Source organism: Canis lupus, chromosome 3, assembly GCF_003254725.2.
Source record: "Canis lupus dingo isolate Sandy chromosome 3, ASM325472v2, whole genome shotgun sequence".
NCBI classification, from domain to species: domain Eukaryota; kingdom Metazoa; phylum Chordata; class Mammalia; order Carnivora; family Canidae; genus Canis; species Canis lupus.
Genome location: NC_064245.1, coordinates 16,148,290 through 16,166,847, shown reverse-complemented (window position 1 = coordinate 16,166,847; position 18,558 = coordinate 16,148,290). Strand labels below are relative to the sequence as shown.

At 36.1% G+C, this 18,558-nt stretch overlaps 1 long non-coding RNA gene across 3 annotated transcripts in view; it reads right to left on the bottom strand.

Moving 5' to 3' along the window:
* LOC112653364 (uncharacterized) overlaps positions 1-18,558 on the bottom strand; it is a 175,703-nt gene that overhangs the window by 108,588 nt on the left and 48,557 nt on the right. For all 3 annotated transcript variants that reach the window (XR_004814428.2, XR_007409714.1, XR_004814431.2), the window contains 3 exons: positions 12,254-12,341; positions 11,246-11,339; positions 8,051-8,135 (listed from right to left, as the gene is read on the bottom strand). This is a non-coding gene — a long non-coding RNA (uncharacterized LOC112653364). The remainder of the gene's footprint in view (positions 1-8,050; positions 8,136-11,245; positions 11,340-12,253; positions 12,342-18,558) is intronic.

Below are 18,558 nucleotides of genomic sequence, written 5' to 3'. Positions count from 1 at the left end.
GAAAGCCAGAAGTCATGAGAGATTTGACAATATAATTAGAATCTCTGAACTCAAGAGCCAACTCCAAGTCCACCCCTGAATTAGCTGTTTACGTGAGCCAATGGATTGTATTTTTCCTAGAAACTACTTTGTGATGGTTTCTGGCATGCACAAATATAGAGTCCAGAATTACATCATAGAAATGTATGATAACAATGAACATAAGAACAAATGTAACCTTTAAATACTAAAATTATCAGTAAAAACAACAAAGAGGTACCTTTGTTTCCTATTAGCCTAAATTGCTTTTTATTAATACAAATAACTGTAATATTGTGTGTACCTACCATGTACAGGTACTCTGCTAGAGGTTTTATAATAATTAGCCTGTGGTAACCCTGTAAAGCAAGAATTATATCCTTTTTGGGACACTGAAGTTCAATGAGATTATATAATGTGCATAAAACTACAATTCTGGCAGGTACTAAACAGAGGTGAAATTTGGCTCAAATTTATCTGAAATCTAGGCTTTTGTTTTTAATATTTTATTTATTTATTTAGAGAGCACAAGCGGGGGAGAGGTCCAGAGGGAGAGAAAATCTCAAGCTGACTCCATGCTAAGTGTGAAGCCCTACATGAGCCCACATGGGGCTCCACATGGGGCTCGAACTTACACCTTGTGATCATGACCTGGAGATCATGACCTAAGCCAAAATCAAGAGTGCAAAGCCTAACTGACTGAGCCACCCAGATGCCCTTGAAACCTAGCCTTATAATCACTGAATTATATTACCAGGCCAATAGATACTAAAAATATGTCTGTGCATCACAGTAGCTATTGGCTGTCTGCTCAGCAAATTTTTTCATCTCCCTTCTAGCCACAGAAAAGGAAATAAGAATATCTAAGTTAGTGAGGATGAAGGTTAGACTTAGAAAAAAGAGAAAGTATAGCACTTAAATTGTCATCAAAGCTATAAATTTGTAAACACATTTTAGAAGATCATATAAGGAGCTATAAAAAGTTTAGCTCACGTCCAGTGCTTTGAGTAACTCTACTTTTTATTTACTCAAAGGAAATCAAAATATAAAGTAATCCGGAAGCATAGGGACATTTATTACAAAATTGTTCTATAATAAAAGTAATAATAAATCAAATGTCTACAAAAATGGATTAAGTAGTTTACATAAATTAGAGCCACACTTATAATTATGATGTGTGCTTATGATACAATGTGACTTGTGCTGGTCTGAAAGTACAAGAAAGAGTAAAAATAGAATACAAAATTTGTATATAAATATAAAATTTTAAAACATTTATAAAAATAAGGACTTAAATGAATGCCAGAATCTGGCAGTGTTATTTTTAGGGTGTTAGGACCGGGGGTTGGTGGGGAGCCTATAGTAGGACAGAGTCAAGAAAATGTCTAAGAGCATCATTGTTATTTTAGAAGAATCCAATTTCAGTTAATTTAATTTTTTTTCTTATTAGCATTAGAAGCATGGCTTCCTTTTCTCAAAAGGTTTCTAAAATTATTAACTACTTACATTCATGACATTGGCCCTGAAATTCCATTAGTACCCCTACCAGACAGGGAGCTCCTTAAAAGACCAAATACATTGTAGAGGCTCAGTAAATATTAATGAATGAATTGAACCATTCAATGTCAATATATATCATGTGATATATAATATATATTATATAATCCAGTGGAAACATATATATTCTATAATTCAGTAGAAATATAAAACTAAGACAGCTACAGGAGGTAAAATCAGAAAAAAAAATTATATTAAGCTACTTTCTTTGGATACTTTGGATACTTCACCCAATTAAATGCATAGTTAGCTGGGGGGATAGTCAGAAAGTATGGTATACTTCAAACAGCTCTACTTTTCCACAGTAGTCTGCAATATTTCATTCATTAAACATTTATTGATTGGAAGATCATATTATTATCCTGAGACACTTGTGAAAACTGAAGGCGGCGCAATTAATAATTAATGCTGAGACCACAGGAGTAAACCAGGACATATGTTTACCCCATTCATTAAGTATTTTTTGTGCAGAAATGGAGGTGGGCACCATGAAACTAAGACATGGGTCCTTAGACAAAAAAAAAGTTCTATTATTTATATTAAAATGTTTTCTTTATTATAAAACTGCCTTCACAAATCATGTATCTTTCCTCTTTTTACTCAACAAATATTTTTTATGTAACTAGTCTAAGCCTGTGAGCCTCTAGAAACTGGAATATGGCAATTAATGAAAGAAGAAAATTCTCTGATTCTCTCCTATATTCTAGGGGAAATTGATAACAAAAGAACAAATAAAGAGTAAGTCAAATCCATTGACATTAGAGAGTGCTAAGTAAGGGGTTAGGAAAAGCAAAAGACATGGAAGAGTAAAGCAAATGGGTGATGGAGGCTGGAGGTATGGTTTTAGATAGTGTAAGCAAAGAAGGAGCTCCCTACGAAGAAGATATTTGATAAGAGAGCTAAAAAAAAAAAAAAAAATGAGGACTAAGTAATGACTCTATGAGGGAAAAAGCATTCCAAGGCAAAGGGATGAACAACCGTAGAAACCCCAAGGCAGCAGGGAATGAGGAGTACTGGAAAAAAGCAAAGTGAGTGAAGCAGTCAGTGGGGACAGTGAAGTTAGGGGGGTAACCCAGGATCAGACCATCAGGTAGACCTTCATGTAATTCTCAAATCTAATGAATAAAGAAATTTTTTTTAATTTATATTTATTTATCCATGAGAGACAGAGAGAGAGAGGTAGAGACTTAGGCAGAGGGAGAAGCAGGCTCCTCACAGGGAGCTCCATGTGGGACTTGATCCCCAGTCCTGGATCACACCCTGGGCCAAAGGCAGATGCTCAACCACTGAGCCACCCAGGCATCCCTCAAATATATTGAATAAATTCAGATTTACCTTATCTATAGATATGTCCCTTATATATTTCCATTACAACCCAATTCAGCATTCACCTCCCCAAACTCTAATGTGCTGATGCTGCTGGATTGCATTAATTACACCACGGATTATTTTAGTCTTCAATTTCAGAAATTTTGCTTGGTCAATTTTGGATTTCCACCACAGAACTGTATGTACTACTGTAGTCTTCTAGATGCATGTCCACCATGATTTTATAAAAGGGACAGCAACCGACAACAATTGCATAGAACTTAGACAAACAAAAGATTTTCAGGGAGAAGAATTTTTTTTCAATGGCTTTGTTCTGAATTGTCAGGAAAGCCTGACTTTTAACTAGTTTCACTTTCATTTTTAATTCTGCAACCAATGCTCTTTTTATTGCCTTCACCCAGGATGGACTGCCGGCCCCCGCCACAGTTCATCCTTGGTAGTACCACTACACACAGCTTTTCAACACTTTACTTTGAATGTCTCCAGTTTTATACACTTAGCTGACTCTTGAAGTGACATCCATAACATTCAGGAGAGGGTGCGTCCTCTCCTTAGTGTCCCATCAAGAGCGGAGACAGGGCAGAAGAATGGCACCAGTGGAAGGAAAAGGTTCAGTAGATGACTCTGAAGTGACACATTAACTACCTATATGGAAATCTGTCATTTCTATAGAGTGACAGTAACAGACTAGGATTTCTATCACAGAAGAAATTTAAGAGAATTGGGTGGACAAAACTTAGGGGAAGGGTTTTTTTTTTTTTTTTCTTATAAACTATATAAAGCATGAGAACAGGGAGGTAAACCATAGAAGACTCTCTTGATACACAGAAAAATTTCCAGTTGAAAAATTCCAGTCATCATTTTTGGCTGTGATACATGCTTGAATTCTAGGACCCAGGACTGACATTTCAGAAAGGTTTATGTCATAATGGCTACCAGAAATCCTATGTATGCTTGAATCACATTTATACACATAAATCATTATTTTGCCACCAAATTACTTAGACAACTAAAAAGAATTGAGAAAAGCCAATTACATAATGTTACAAAATATTTATAACTTAGTTTGGATCATTCTATGTAGCTTAAATGTCAGCTTACCTAAATACTCTTGATCACCATTTGATGAAAGTATATTTGATGCCTAATAAAAACTAAACCAGAACATTCACTTTAAATTTTCCAAAATAATTTCTATAAAATTACATTTTCTGCTAATGCAGAAAAGAGCTTTTTGTGTGATATTTTGCTGGTTGCTTGAAAATGTGTTATAGAACACCTGGATGGCTCAGGGGTTGAGCATCTGCCTTTGGCTCAGGTGGTCATCCCGGGATCCTGGGATCAAGTCCTGCATTGGGCTCCCCACAGTGAGCCTGCCTATCCCTCTGCCTATCTCATCTCTCTGTGTTTCTCATGAATAAATTAAAAAAATAAAATCTTTAAAAAAAGAAAATGTGTTATCAATTAGAAATAGAAGTTTAATTAGTGAGACTTAGAAGAACAAGCAGAAAATTTTTCCCATCCCAACCTAAAATTATTTAAAAAGTTTTTTACTTAACTAAAAGTAAGATCCAAGTAATCTTTTACTTGAAGTAGTCTGATTTTGCAATCAAACCTAATTACTTTCCTATGCCTGAAAGCTATATTGACATCAGCAGTTTTATGAAAATTTTTGTACTTCCAAAAACAACAGGTAACTTAGAGATTGATCACTGGGACGCTAATGGCCATTTTCTACAATTTTACATTAAAAAAAAAACTGCTGTGCTATCCATAAAGTAAAACAATAAAGTCTATTTGTAACACTCTTATTTCCAGTGCTCACTCTTTAAGCCTATAGTGGATATTTCCAATGCCATTTGAAATATTTTATTATTTATAGCATTTTTCCCTACAATATTTGAAAGCATGATAAGAAGGCTTTATTTTATGGAACATTTACTGTACTAAATAGTATTTGAGCTCAGCACAATTCACTGTCCACTTAAAAAAACAATGTTATGTAGTATTGATGAGCTGGTTGTTCCTTAGAATCTCAATCCCACTTCCCAATAAAATCAGTAAAGAGGCCATTTTTAGCCAACAAATATGGCTGAAGTGGGTATTGGTACAAATGCCTTCAGTTAGCTATGACTTCAAATTTTATTGGTAAAAATACAGTGTACTGGGATCCCTGGGTGGCGCAGTGGTTTAGTGCCTGCCTTTGGCCCAGGGCACGATCCTGGAGACCCGGGATCGAATCCCGGGTCGGGCTCCCGGTGCATGGAGCCTGCTTCTCCCTCTGCCTGTGTCTCTGCCTCTTTCTTTCTCTCTCTCTGTGTGTGTGACTATCATAAAAAAAAAAAAAATACAGTGTACTGGTGGATAGAGTTGGAATGCTATACTCTCAGACATGGTATTAAATTGAACACTTCATTTTGTTTGAGAAATTTAAATAAAAAATAGAAGACATTAAGATTTGAGCAAATTATTTTATACCAAAAGTGTTGAATGTTTTTAGCTTTTTACCTGTTCATACTGTGTACGTCTTTTTTTACAATCAACTGTTGAGTGATGTGAATGAGCTGGATACTCAGCATGTTTAAGGATATTCTTCCAAAAAGAAGATAGAGAAGAAAGTTCTAAGTTTAATTGAGACTTGTGATCCTTGTTTAATACTTCTAACACTCTCTGGTGTAATTGATATTACTCTATTTCTGGAGGGGACAAAAAGGATAATTTGCAGAAGTTAAATGATTCACCAGTAGCCACACAAACAGTAAGTGGCAGAGGAAAGGTTGGAAGCTGGTGGTGTCTGAATCCTGCCCTCGTTTTTATTCTATCCCACGTGCTTCAACATCACAATGGATTTCCTGGTACACTTTGGCCTTCCTCTTCCCTAGTCATTCTTTTCAACTTGGCCTTTTCTACTCCATTTCTGGTTTTCCCTTTTGTTTCTACTTGGTTTCTATCAAGATAGACTATGCCATTCAGAATTAGCGGGGAAAAGTCAACCAAAACTAGTTGTGAGGAGTACACCTGGGTGGCTCAGTGGTTGAGCATATGCCTTAGCTCAGGTCGTCATGATCCTGGGGTCCTGGGATTGAGTCCCACTTCGGGCTCCCTGCAGGGAGCCTGCTTCTCCCTCTGCCTATGTCTCTACCTCTCTCTCTTTCTCTCTCTCATGAATAAATAAATCTTAAAAAAAAAAAAAAAAACAGTTGTGAGAATAAATCCTTAAAAATACAGTCATGTTATGCATGTCAACATGCCCTGGCAAGACACAGAACAATGTTTGACAATCTAGTCACTTGAATTGGTGACTGCGTTGGTGATAAGAAAAGAAAAAAGTTGGACCATCAAGAAGTACCAATGACACACCACTCATTATGGGTTTACCTACTGCCTGGCACTGAATGTAGCCATTAAAGACAGTATCTAATTTAATCCCCATCCCAACCCAACCCCATCCCAACATCCCAATGTTTCATGGCATAAACATTATTACCGGTAATTTACTGAGAAGAAATCTGGGACAGGCAGACATTATGCAGTTTACCTAAGGTCATACAGTTTAACAAGTGAAGCAGAAATCTGGACTTGAATTTGATTGGTTACAGAGATTGTGCTACAATAATGATTTGGGTGAGCTGCATCTAGGCCACTGGTGTGCGCTTTTTCTTGAAAGAATATTTTGAGTAGAGAATAAGATGGACAGTTATGTGCTCTCAGTGTATTTTTTTCAACACAGGTGTAGCAAATTTCCAGTAATCACTTCCTTAAAAAGTATCAAAGAACCAATACTTTCAAAGAAAGAAAGGAGAAAAGGAAATCCCTCCTTTCTTCCTGGGTTGATGGCCAGACCCAGACTCCTGAGGCAAATGAGCAAGTAGATTCTGAAATCACAACAGAATTTTCCTTTTGCTCTAATGGAAGGAGTTGTCTTCCCAAACATTTTCACACTTGGCTTTCGCATCCGTTCTGTCAGTTGAGTCACCGCGCCACTGCTTGAAGCAGAAGCCGAAGTTGGGGAGAATGCCAGAGGCAAGGGCCACTTTTCGGTCACAAAGAGATTCAAGTGCTAGCTCTCCTTCTCTTGCACATCCTGGCTGGGCCCCGTGCCAGCAAAGCACTCCTAGATCCTCAGGATGGCAACTGGGCCTAAATGGGATGTAGAAAGCTTTCACTTATCCTATCATTCTGGATTGCCTGTGTCGACTCCGACTGTGGACGAGAGGGAAGAATAATAAGCACAGCCAACTGCCAGAAACTTCTCGTTGCCTCAGTGCATATCTATTTTTCAGCTGGATGACTTTTATTTTTGCATTTTTAATTGCTTTATTTGTATTGCCCCTTTCCTCGTGGCAATTTCTAAATACCACGTTGGGGAGTCTTTCATGTTCGGAACAGTGACAGTACCACAGAGATCTCAAGCTAAGCATGAAAGCCTGGATCTAATATCTTCTTGCTGCTTTCCTGTCTAATAGGCCTGCTTGGGAATCTCACTGCTGTGATACCAAGACCAAATGGATGTTTACTGAGGAAAAACCAGGAGTTGCAGCAAAGCAGACAGGAACGACAACATGACAGGACTCTAATCTGATGACACGTCCAACTGCACCCACATTAGGCAACCATTAAACAATGGTGAAGAGCACACCCAGGAAAGAGAGATCCAGCACCCTGGCTCCTGACCCGGCGTGGCCAGCTGTATAATGCTCTCCAGCAAGAAAAAGTAGGTAATCACAACCACTCACTTTTTATTCACAGAGATAGGAGAATGAAATCTGATCATGTCTGTGGAGTGCTTTGAGGCCTTTGGAACAAAGGTATTCCACAAATATATATTTCTAGGTATAGTTGTCTATGTGTGAGTGTGTGTGTGTGTGTGTGTGCGCGCGCGCGCGCACTCTTTCTCTTGAGTAATAGGACAGAAAGAGAATTTCCTACATGACATGCCACGTACATTTCATAGTCTCTGTATGCTGTGTGCTCATATATCTAAACATTTTTACAGGTAAGTTGCTTTCTGTCTTATGAAAAGCGTCTCTTGGCTGCATTGGGGTCTTAAATATCCATGGTACAAACTGGCAGCTTAGTGCTTTTCATTCAGTATCTAGCAGACGAGCAAATCCCAGGGCTGAGCTATTGATCCAGCTGAACTCACAAGCAGTATGTCCTTATTCTTCTGGTTCAGTAGCCTTGGATGTAGTATACAAAATAATTTGCCGCATTCTTCAAAGCGATTTTCCCTTGGGGTAGGAAAAACACGGTTGGAAAGATGCAAAGATATTTCACTACATTCAACAATAAAAGGAACATTTTAAATAAGTTTACTGACATAAAGAAGCCTTCTTGTTTTATGTTTGGTGTTGTTTTTATTTTTACTCTGTATTTCCATAAAAAAAGGCCAAAGGAGTGTAACTTCAATCAAAACCCTTTTAAAATAATTTTAACCAGCCCACTGTAAGCTAATCTCTCACTCTTTTATCATTTGGGGTTTGGGGAAAACAATTTCCAAATCAGCTTTTATTAATGTTTATCACACTATTATTTCTTGCCCCTTTGTTCCTTTTTTCTAACTGATGTATCATATTATTGTCAAAACGTGAAACAGTATTTTTCTGTCCCATATGAAAGACAAACAAGAAGAGAGAAGACAGAGAAACAGTTGGTGGTCACCATGAAAAGAAGAAACATGTCAAGGTCTTTATTTATTACCCCATTCTACTTTTAGAGACACAGGGTTTGAGTGCTCAGGAGGATGACCTGGATGCTTAGTCCAGTAAAGACTTTGAATTTAAATTGGAACTTGATCAAAACTTAAAAGCTAAATGATCAGTGCTGGTCTCTCTACAACTCAGTCCCTCCACCTGTAAAATGACCCTGCGTCATAAAATCAGTGTGAGACTCAGGTTAAAAAAAAAAAAATGTGTTAAAAGCATTTACCACAATCCTAGAATATAGTAAGCACTCAAAAATAAGTACTTAATATTACGAATGGTAACACCAGTAGCAATAATGGCAGTCATGGGGACACAAAGCTATAGATCAAACTCAAATAAGTCAAACTCTTAAGAAAAATGTTTACTGCCTAGCACATCTTAGGCACTGTCTTAGACATTGTACTAGGCACTGGGGGATACCAATTAAGAAGAATAAGGCATGGTGTCTACCCTAAAGAACTAACTATCTAGTTAAAATGATACATGGGAAATATATTTAACAGAAGACAATTAACGATCAAATGAATAATAAAGGCAATCAAATAGGGGGTTTAGAGAATAGAGTTCATAGAATGGAATAGTAATAGCATTCATTATCAGACAAAAATGCAGAAATAAGACATATATGTATATACACATACATAAATATATTGAGAGAGATTATTTCTCCAATATTTTTATCCACAACTCACACACACATGCAATACACATAAATAGTAAACTGTCAGAAAACATGATCATTGCACCATCATCCAAATATTAAGTAGTTCTGAGAAATCAATCTCTATTTGATGAGCTGAAAGAAAAAAGCCAATCATAAAAAGATAATACAAGCAAGAATTTGAGTAGCCTACGTAACCCATTGTCAAGTATTACATTTCAGTTTGCTTCTGGGAAATGAACTGGGCCAACATAGCTTATATCTATACGAAATGAGGAAGTGGTCCTTTCTTTAAACAAAGGCAACAATTGGGCTGTAATTGAATAATCAGTAGTCTTTTCTGCAGGTGTACAGATAGTGCTCAGAGCACTGAATTGAAGATTTTATGTACAAGAAGAAAGGATGATTATCTAATAATTATCTTAGTGATTATATTAAGTAGGTGTTAATGAATTATTAACAATTTAATTATTATTAGTTTTTTATTACTATTCACAATTTGGTTAAGTTTCAAGGAACCAAGATAAATTTATACTCAGGATGTTCATACTTATTGCTCAGTCTCCTATTATGCTGATATTATCTCATATTGGTGATATTTGAAAATAAAAACTATTTTAAAAGAGATCTAAATAGAATTTAAGTTTACTACTTTAGATTTACTTATACATTAATTCAATAAATGTTTTAAGAGTGGGGACACCACTGTACATATAACACATAGAAAGGGGGACAAGTCAATACATATAATTACAAATTACATTTTATAGAAGAATTGATAAGTAATGAAAAAATGGTATTAAAAAATGAAGCAGAATACTACATGGATAGAGAATCTTTTTAGAACTCTCTTAGGAGATGAAATTTGAGCAGAGACCTCAGTGAAAAGATAGGGTGAACCATGCATGTGAAGCCTATGGTAAGATCATTTTAAGAGGAAGGAATAGGAAGTGCAAGGCCATGATGCTGAAGTGGACTTAAGTCATTTTCAAGAACAGCAAGGAGGCCAGTATGTCTACAGGCCCAGAGAAGTCTAATAAATTGCCTGAAATTTTACGCTGAGTTTTGAATATGAGAATTTGAATTTTTATATCTATACTTGATGAACTTAGTTTTATGTATCCGAAACTGCCACTGACTGTGTTCTTTTAGAACACAGAAGAAAGAAGGTTAAAATTAATTTAAAGTGGTCCCAGGGTAGTAACCTCAGGAACCAGTCACCGTTAAAAGCAAAACCAGACAATAGTCAACAGACATAGCAAACTGCAGAAGTAAACCTGCAATGTCTTAAACTACTTGGAATTATTGGACAGAGAATATATATATCCTACAAAAGACTCCAGGGCCAGAATGATTTTCCAAAGAGTTCTACAAATTTAAAGAAAAAAGATAATTCCCAGGAAAATTACTTTAAGTGCATTTTTAAAATGCTACTTAATTACAAAACCACTGAAAAGTAACACAAAAATTAAAACTATAACAGGAATATTAAATAGGTTGTTTTAGTTTGAGTAAAATGCCTATCTTTTGCAGTCTGATTGACGTGCTAAAATGATTCTAAAACTTCATCTTGGTTTAGTTAGCAATGTCTGCTATGCCATTTTAAAATCTAAGAGAAGTAAAAATTGTCAACAAATACAATAAGTGTACTGAGACCTCTTTCAGACCAATAGTCAACTCTAATGCCTCCATGGGAAAGAGAAAAATTGGGCAAATGATACATACTACAATCTAAAGAAGCAGGAATACAAATGACCAATTAGCAAAAGAACTATGTAATTTCTTTAGTAATAAAAGAAATAAAAATTAAACCAACCATGACACTGTATTAGCCTAGCAAGATGAACAAACAAATAAGAGAAAAAAAAATTCACTCCTCCTCAGCACTAATAAGTGACTAGTCAAAGAGCCATGATCTGGTGACATATAATGTACTTCCTTAGAGTTTCAGACCTCTCCCACATGTGTGACTTACCGAATCTGTTCCCTGTATAATGAGGGAATGCTCCACTGCTTCATCATTATGCAGAACAAAATTATTTTAATGTGACTTCCATCGGTGTTTTAGTCTATATTAGAAAAGATTTAATTATTATCTGGGATGCTTTCCAGTGTTCCAGATAAGTGATACGACTTTTCACAAATGAACTGAAAAGAGAAATCTAAAAGAAATTTCTATTTACCACCATGGATAGGATAGTGATTTCTCAAAATGAGGCCCAGTGATAACCTACGTCCTAACCACACCCATCTGAACCTAGGAATCTGCATTGCTAACAAACTCCCAGGACTTGCTGATGCACACAAGTCTGAGATGCACTGATCCAGAGGAATCAGACAGAAAAATTAATCCATACTGGCACACAACAGGAGTCATAGATGCGCCTCGGAAACCCACGTCTGCAAAAGCAGCAAGCACATGAGGTAAGGCATTGCCACGTGTAAAGGCCCTTGCAAAATCAGCCTGGGAATCCAGAGAATGGCCTCCAAGAATGGGCCCTATGTCTGACCCTGGCAGCTGACTTCCCAGGCAGCTCTATGCACTGAAGCTGAAGTGAACGCAGTAGGACAACTCCAGGCAACTTTGCTCCCCAGCCTAACCCGGTGGGGGCAGCAGGAAGCCAGCTGTGCCATTCCCTTCTGGGCATTTCAGTTACGGCCACCCTTTCAGTCAGCACACAGACACTCTGGCTCAGCCTTTTACCTAATTCTCTCGAAGGTTACAATGGATCTAATTTTCTGATTTTTTGCATTACTGACCTATCTTCTTGCCATCTTCAGTGACCATGAATTATATGCCAATAAAAGATGAAGATGTATTCAAAATAGACAGTACAGAATAAACAATGCATTCAAACTTTTTTTTTTAAAAAAAGAGCTACACATGAGAATCTTTTCTCTTGCAAATATAGACAGATGAATGGAGAATGTGATATTGGACACGATGGTGGCACTCTAACGGCAGTAAAGTATAACTGAGTACCTGTCAGCCTGGTCGTGGCTTGTTTGTTCACACTTTGGGCCAGTTTCACGAAAGGGAAAAACAGAACTGTATTTTTCCATTTGGAGAACTGTAAAAAGAAAATGACATTTTTATTTGTTATATGAATAGTCTCCAATTGTTTCTTAGTTTCTTTGAAACCAGTTTTAAAAAATATTTCTGGGAACATTAATACATTTTCTTAAGTAACAAATTGTGCTTTTATCTATCTACATTTTCAGTTTCTCGATATACAGTGAGGACTTGCAAAATCACTTCAGCATTTCTGCAAAAGCCCAAATGTAAACAAAGAGTAAATACAAATGCCAGGAGTCTGTTAAAATTCGACAAATGTGCCCTCTACCCACTATGCTTTGCTTGAATTGGGTTCTTTGTGTCTCCATTTCCCCTGGCCTTGGCCAAGTGCATTTTGTCTCTCACTAGTGTCCTGATGATGATGACACAATAGTGTGCATTCATCGCAGTGGCATGTGCAGAACTATGGTTCAAGGTTCCGTCATTGTTTCCTCGGGGTAACCATTGCAGGGAGTGAGTTGTACTTGCCCTTAAGGATGAATACTATGAAATTTTGACTCTCTCGATGGCTAAAAGTCTCTTTTGTCCAAAATATTGTTTAATGTAACCATTTTTTTATAGTACAGAAATAGTGCGTGAACATACAACACATTTTAAACAGTACATTAGGGGGGTAAAAGATAATATTATCTTTGCTCTCCCGCCACCAAGATGTTCATGGATTTGGAGAGTTTGGCTAGAATTCACTTTTATCATAATTGTTGTGAAAGGGATATTGAATTCAGAATCTATATAAAACAAGGAAGTAATTCCAAATAGTTGTGTCCGTATTCATCACTGATCACTAAAGGGACTGATTATAAACGTACTGGGAGCCTATCAGGAAGGCTCTGTTGATTTACTTTACATAGATAAACAAGCCACATAAAAAATGAAAGTACAATGCTTACTGAATTGTAAGTGATTAAACATTAATGACTGTAAAGCTTAGTCAAACAGTGAAAGTCTTAAAGTCTTCCACAGTACATCATGTTGAGTGTCAACGGATAAAACAGAATGCCAATATTAGTTGGAATGTTCTTGAAAAGAGTTAAGCTTTGTCAATAGCTATAAATGTACATATGCCAATATCTAAAAATCTATCAATCTCTCCACACTGTTTGTAGAGGCTGGATTAGTCTGGCGGTACCAAAAATATTCTGGTACTGGTTGGCAGTGAAAATTAACAAATCTGTAAGTAATTTTATATGCACTTGTTTATTTTGTGTCATGTGTATGGGTGTCGGTATTGATATAATCATGTATTTATTATGTATACTAAAAGAAGAGATGGGATGAATAAATCAAGTGTTTTTTTTTCTTCTGAGCCTTTCAATAAAGTGGAATGCTATAGTGAAAGCAAGTTTAAACCCATATTGTCAAATATCAAATAATTATTAAAAAGGAAGCAAAAAAAAAAAAAGACAGTCATACATCCTGTTTTTTTTAATCTCAAAGAAGTCCTCTAACTCTGTCCTCAGCCACTTTGGACAATCATGTTACAGGAATAATATATTTGAGTACAGGATAGGTGGCACTGTAATTCCAAATCTCTGTATTGTCCAGTGCCTCTACTTCTGTCACAGATGAATTCATTGCCTTATCTGACAAAAAAAAAAAAAAAAAAGGCTATTTGATCCTGCTATTAAAAGTTCATTTCATCAACTTCAAAACAACTCTTTCACACAAGGAACCAAGGGAACAGAGTATTCCCACCAGCGTGGGAAATGCCTGCTGGTAACCATTCAGCAAGCGAGAGCATCATCAAAAAGGTACTGAAGGACAGGGTGCATGGTGCAAAGCATATTTGGAGTATATCTGGGAATTGAAAATGGATCAGGTATGAGATGATATTCAGGAATAAGTTTTAGTTTTATTAGGTGCGATAATGTTATTTTCACAATACTACCATATTTCTCGTGGCAAAGAAGTAAAGCCTTTAAGTAATGAGAGTCTATTTCACTGTTTCTTAATCTCTTCTGGCTTATGGGATTCTGAGACACAGGAAAAAGCTAGGGGTCCTTTGACAGAATAGTGCACCTGTGGACCTATGCATACATTTTTTAATGAAGATCAGGGGATTTCTAAACTCCTATTCTAGTTAGTGGGAGAAACAGCCAAATTCACTGATGATGACAATAAGTACTGAATCTGAACGACCATGACATTTACAGGACTTGAAGTAAATTTTACATATTTTAGGATCTGGGGGCCTTTGTGATGACTATAGAGATATGATTTGAAAAAGTGTGGAAAAAAAGCCAATCAAGATGGAAGAAAGGATTCAGAGATACTTAAGGGCAAAGACGATCTTTTTCATGTTATATCCCTGGAGCCAAAAAGCCACCCCTGGCATATGTATGGTAGGCACAAAATAACCTTTGTTGAAAAAAGCAAAGGTTGTGGATAAGCCACCAACTAAATATTCATCCTTATAGTTCTTTGCCTGATGCTAAATGGTTCTTATACTTCTAAGGTAAAGACTCCCCCTTAGATCATCCCCTTTCTTATTCCCTACTGCCTCCAGCAGGGTCTGAGTAGCCTTTGCATTTCTCCTGTTGGTAGGAATCAACCCTGTGGCCATTAGACCATGATCTCTTTTGTATTAAGACAAAATGTTAGGGCCTAAGTACCACTGTAAAATGAAATAATATCTTTAGCGCCGCATTTAAAATAACAACCTGCCTAAAGGCAAAAATATCTTCCCCCTCATCACCCGGTGAATCTATTTCACATTCTGCATTTGTTTGGTGAGCAGTCCCATCCCCAGGCACTGTGAAAGAGAATCATGGGAATGGGATGAGTGTAGAACCTGGGAGAGACAGGCAATGTGGAAATAAACTGTGGTAGGATTAAAGAAAATTTGGCCCCAAAACACAGTCATTAAGTATGCACTGTGTTAATGATGAAGGTGGGGAAGGCAGGCTGGAAAATGCATTTTGATATTTTAAAGATAATCCCCACTTCATCCAGATACTTTAATTTAAAAAAAAGCATTTTTACAAAGAGGAGAGCTTTGCCTTTGTAGACCTACTATTTTGGGTATGTCAGAGGGAATCCACATCATATTAGTTTAAAGATTAGAGAAACTATATTTTACTGATATACTTGAAATAATTGCTGGAAAAAATATCCTGAATTCTTTGACATCTTGTGTTATTTCAAATTAAAAGACTTTGGCTTAAAATGTGTGTTAAAGAAAAATTCCACAAGTGAAATGCATATAGTATTGGTACCTTGTAGTATTTTCTCTTAAAGTTAATTGGAGAAATGTTTACATAGAATCATTCACTTTGCAGCAATGTAGAAAAGCTAAGGCTTTGTTGAAAGTTGTCCAGACCCCCCATTGCCACCACTACAACAATTTCAGCTGATAAAAGAATATCATGTATAGGTAAGAAATATGATAGTGGTTGTTGGACTGTTTTAAGTACTAGAAGTTAAAAATTTTAAGTCCTCCAAATAGAATAAATATATAAAGCCTTATAGATAAGATATTCTTCCACAAATTATAGTAGAGTATAAAATAAAAAAGAAATCGTGCACTTGAAATGATCATCTGTGTAACGATATGTCTGAGGATAAGAAGATGTTTTGCAACATTAGACCAGGTTTTAAAACTTTAGATTAGGAGTCAACAAACTAGGGTCTTTGATCCAAGTCCAGCCTGTGGCCTGTGGCCTGTTTTTGCATGGCCCTCAGTCTAAGGATGGTTTTCAAAATTTTAAAGGGCTGTACAAAAAACAAAACAACGAGAAATATGTGACAGAGGCCATATGTAACTTCCAAAGCCTAAATTATTTATTCCTGGCCATTTACAGATATGCCTTGCCAATTCCAGGTTCAGATTCTAATGTACTAGTGGCTAGCCTTCATGCACAATTTTGGATTCAGTTGGAAATGCCACATTATTGTACCAGAGACACCTCTCTTCTTCTGCAGCAATTTGTGCCAGTTTAGAGTCCCCAAAAAGATGAAAAACTTCTCTAGCAATGAATCAAATTCTCAAATTTCTGTTAATATAAATCATACTAATTATATTTGGCTTCCCTATCAGAAGTAATGCTTTAGAAATAAAGTTGTCCAATGAAAATTTTAGAATTGAAAATGTTTTGACATATTTTGAAGAAACATAGATCTGAAGTGCAAAACTCAGACTTTCTGGAGGCACTGAAAAATTCTTATACCCAACTGTAATACTCTTACAGTTGAGAATTCTTCAGAAAAAGCCATATATGTCCATGTGTTTTTAAATATGCAGCTTCATGTGAAGATATTTAAATATTTTAATATAAGAAATTTTCAAAAGTATTCATTCAATTACATAAAATCCTTTTAATGCATTGAATTATCTTGTCAACTAACTTATACAGTTAAGAATTCAAGCTCAACTAATAGAATTTTGTCATTAACATTATTACTATTATTGACACTCTTTCTAAATTATATGCATGAAAATATAACTTATCATGGTATGGTACCAAAAACTAAGAGTGGTCTGGCCATGAGTAGTTAAAGGTTCCTGTATTATAAGCTAATAATATATTTCAGAATGGTCTTTTACACTTAATAGGAATTAATAACATAATTTTAACAAAGTTATTTTTCTCTTTTAGTATATGTGCTGCCGAAGCGAGCACTATTTTTCTCTTTTAAACAAGCCCTGCTTATAATGAAATGTCAAAAATATCTTATTTCTTATAATGTGAAATTATTAATTGTGGTTATATCTCTATTAAAAGTGGTATTTAGAGATAAAAGTATGAGAATGTGTTCTCATAAACAAAAGAAAACAGCAATATTTTTCCTATAGTTCATTTGAAAACTATTACAATTAAAAGAAACTAAATTGTGTTTTGAGAAGTACATTTCATGTAAGCAAGAAATTCTCCTCTATTCAAAAGGTTTTATTAATAAATACACTATTTGCTCTTTGCCATAACTTTCATTTGAGAGGCTCATTCAAGAGGCCCTGAGAAACAGTAACAATATTCAGATCAAATGCTTAGACATTTCATAGTTCTTGAGTAATGAATTACTGCTATTTTGTGTTTTTTGGTAGTCTACTTGAAATCTTTGACAAATTCTACATCAAACAGGTCAAGCCACAAATAATGCCCAAGATCAACTTAAGATCAAGTAAAAATCAATAACTTGTAATATGGATTTGGAAGGATGTGAGTCAATGTAAAAGCCGCAAGATTTTTTTCTTCATTCTTTTAAAACAAATGCACATCTTCTGTGGGTAAAACCCAAAGCAATCTCTTTTAAACCATCTATTCCGAAAGATAAAATACCTCCGAAACAACAAGCCTTTGACATCTGTGACACGGGAGACATGCAGAAGTCATTAAGGGTATCCCGAGGGGGTTCCAACAGTTGCTTCACTTTAGGGTGGGTGTGAGAAGACTTAAAATTAAATTACTTTAAAATAAAGTTAAAGCACTAAGCAATTTCCTGCTTTCGACTCAGTAGGGTTTCCCGTGAGAAAAGAAAGTAGGCAAAAAGTTCAGACAGACAGACAAACATATTTACCCCTAGGTGGAAGGTACAAATTAAATTAGCCTGCTACAAAAGGGAGATGTTTTCTCCTTCTGTTCAGATGTCATGGTAGTGAGGAAACATAGTCTGGGGCCAAGAAAAATGGCACAAATGCATTCATCTGAGCTACCATTCATCCTGATCCAAGGACTAAACAGAACACATAAAAGAACAGCACTGTTGAAGGACTTCCTCTCCCTAGTTACCAAGTTGAGTCTTGCAAAGGAACATGGGAGCAGGGGGTAGGGATCTTTCCAGAATGTTTCAGTGTTGATGGAAGTGTCAGAGGATGTTATGGAGTTAATGACTGAATCTGAAATCACATCAGTGTAATTTCATTCCATATTTCATAGAAAGAGCTGCATTTTATGGTACACAGTATGGTGTGTTTAAAGGTACATTGTGAACTTTCTTTCCCTCTGTAGCTGGAAACCAATATAGGCACTTCCAAAGAGTCAAGTATCTATTATAGTGCCTCATTAATATGCATGTTTTTGGCACTCAGTTTGGTTCAGCTGGTATGCTTTCCAGTATCTCATTCTTTATTTATATGAGACTAGGAGGTGTGACCTATGGAGCCAGTTGGCTGTCATGAATTGGAATATTCATTAAGCCTCATGAATTATGCATTAGACTGCTTATAATACTGAGATCCACATTTGATCTAGCCAGAACTCTCAACTGCTTCCCAT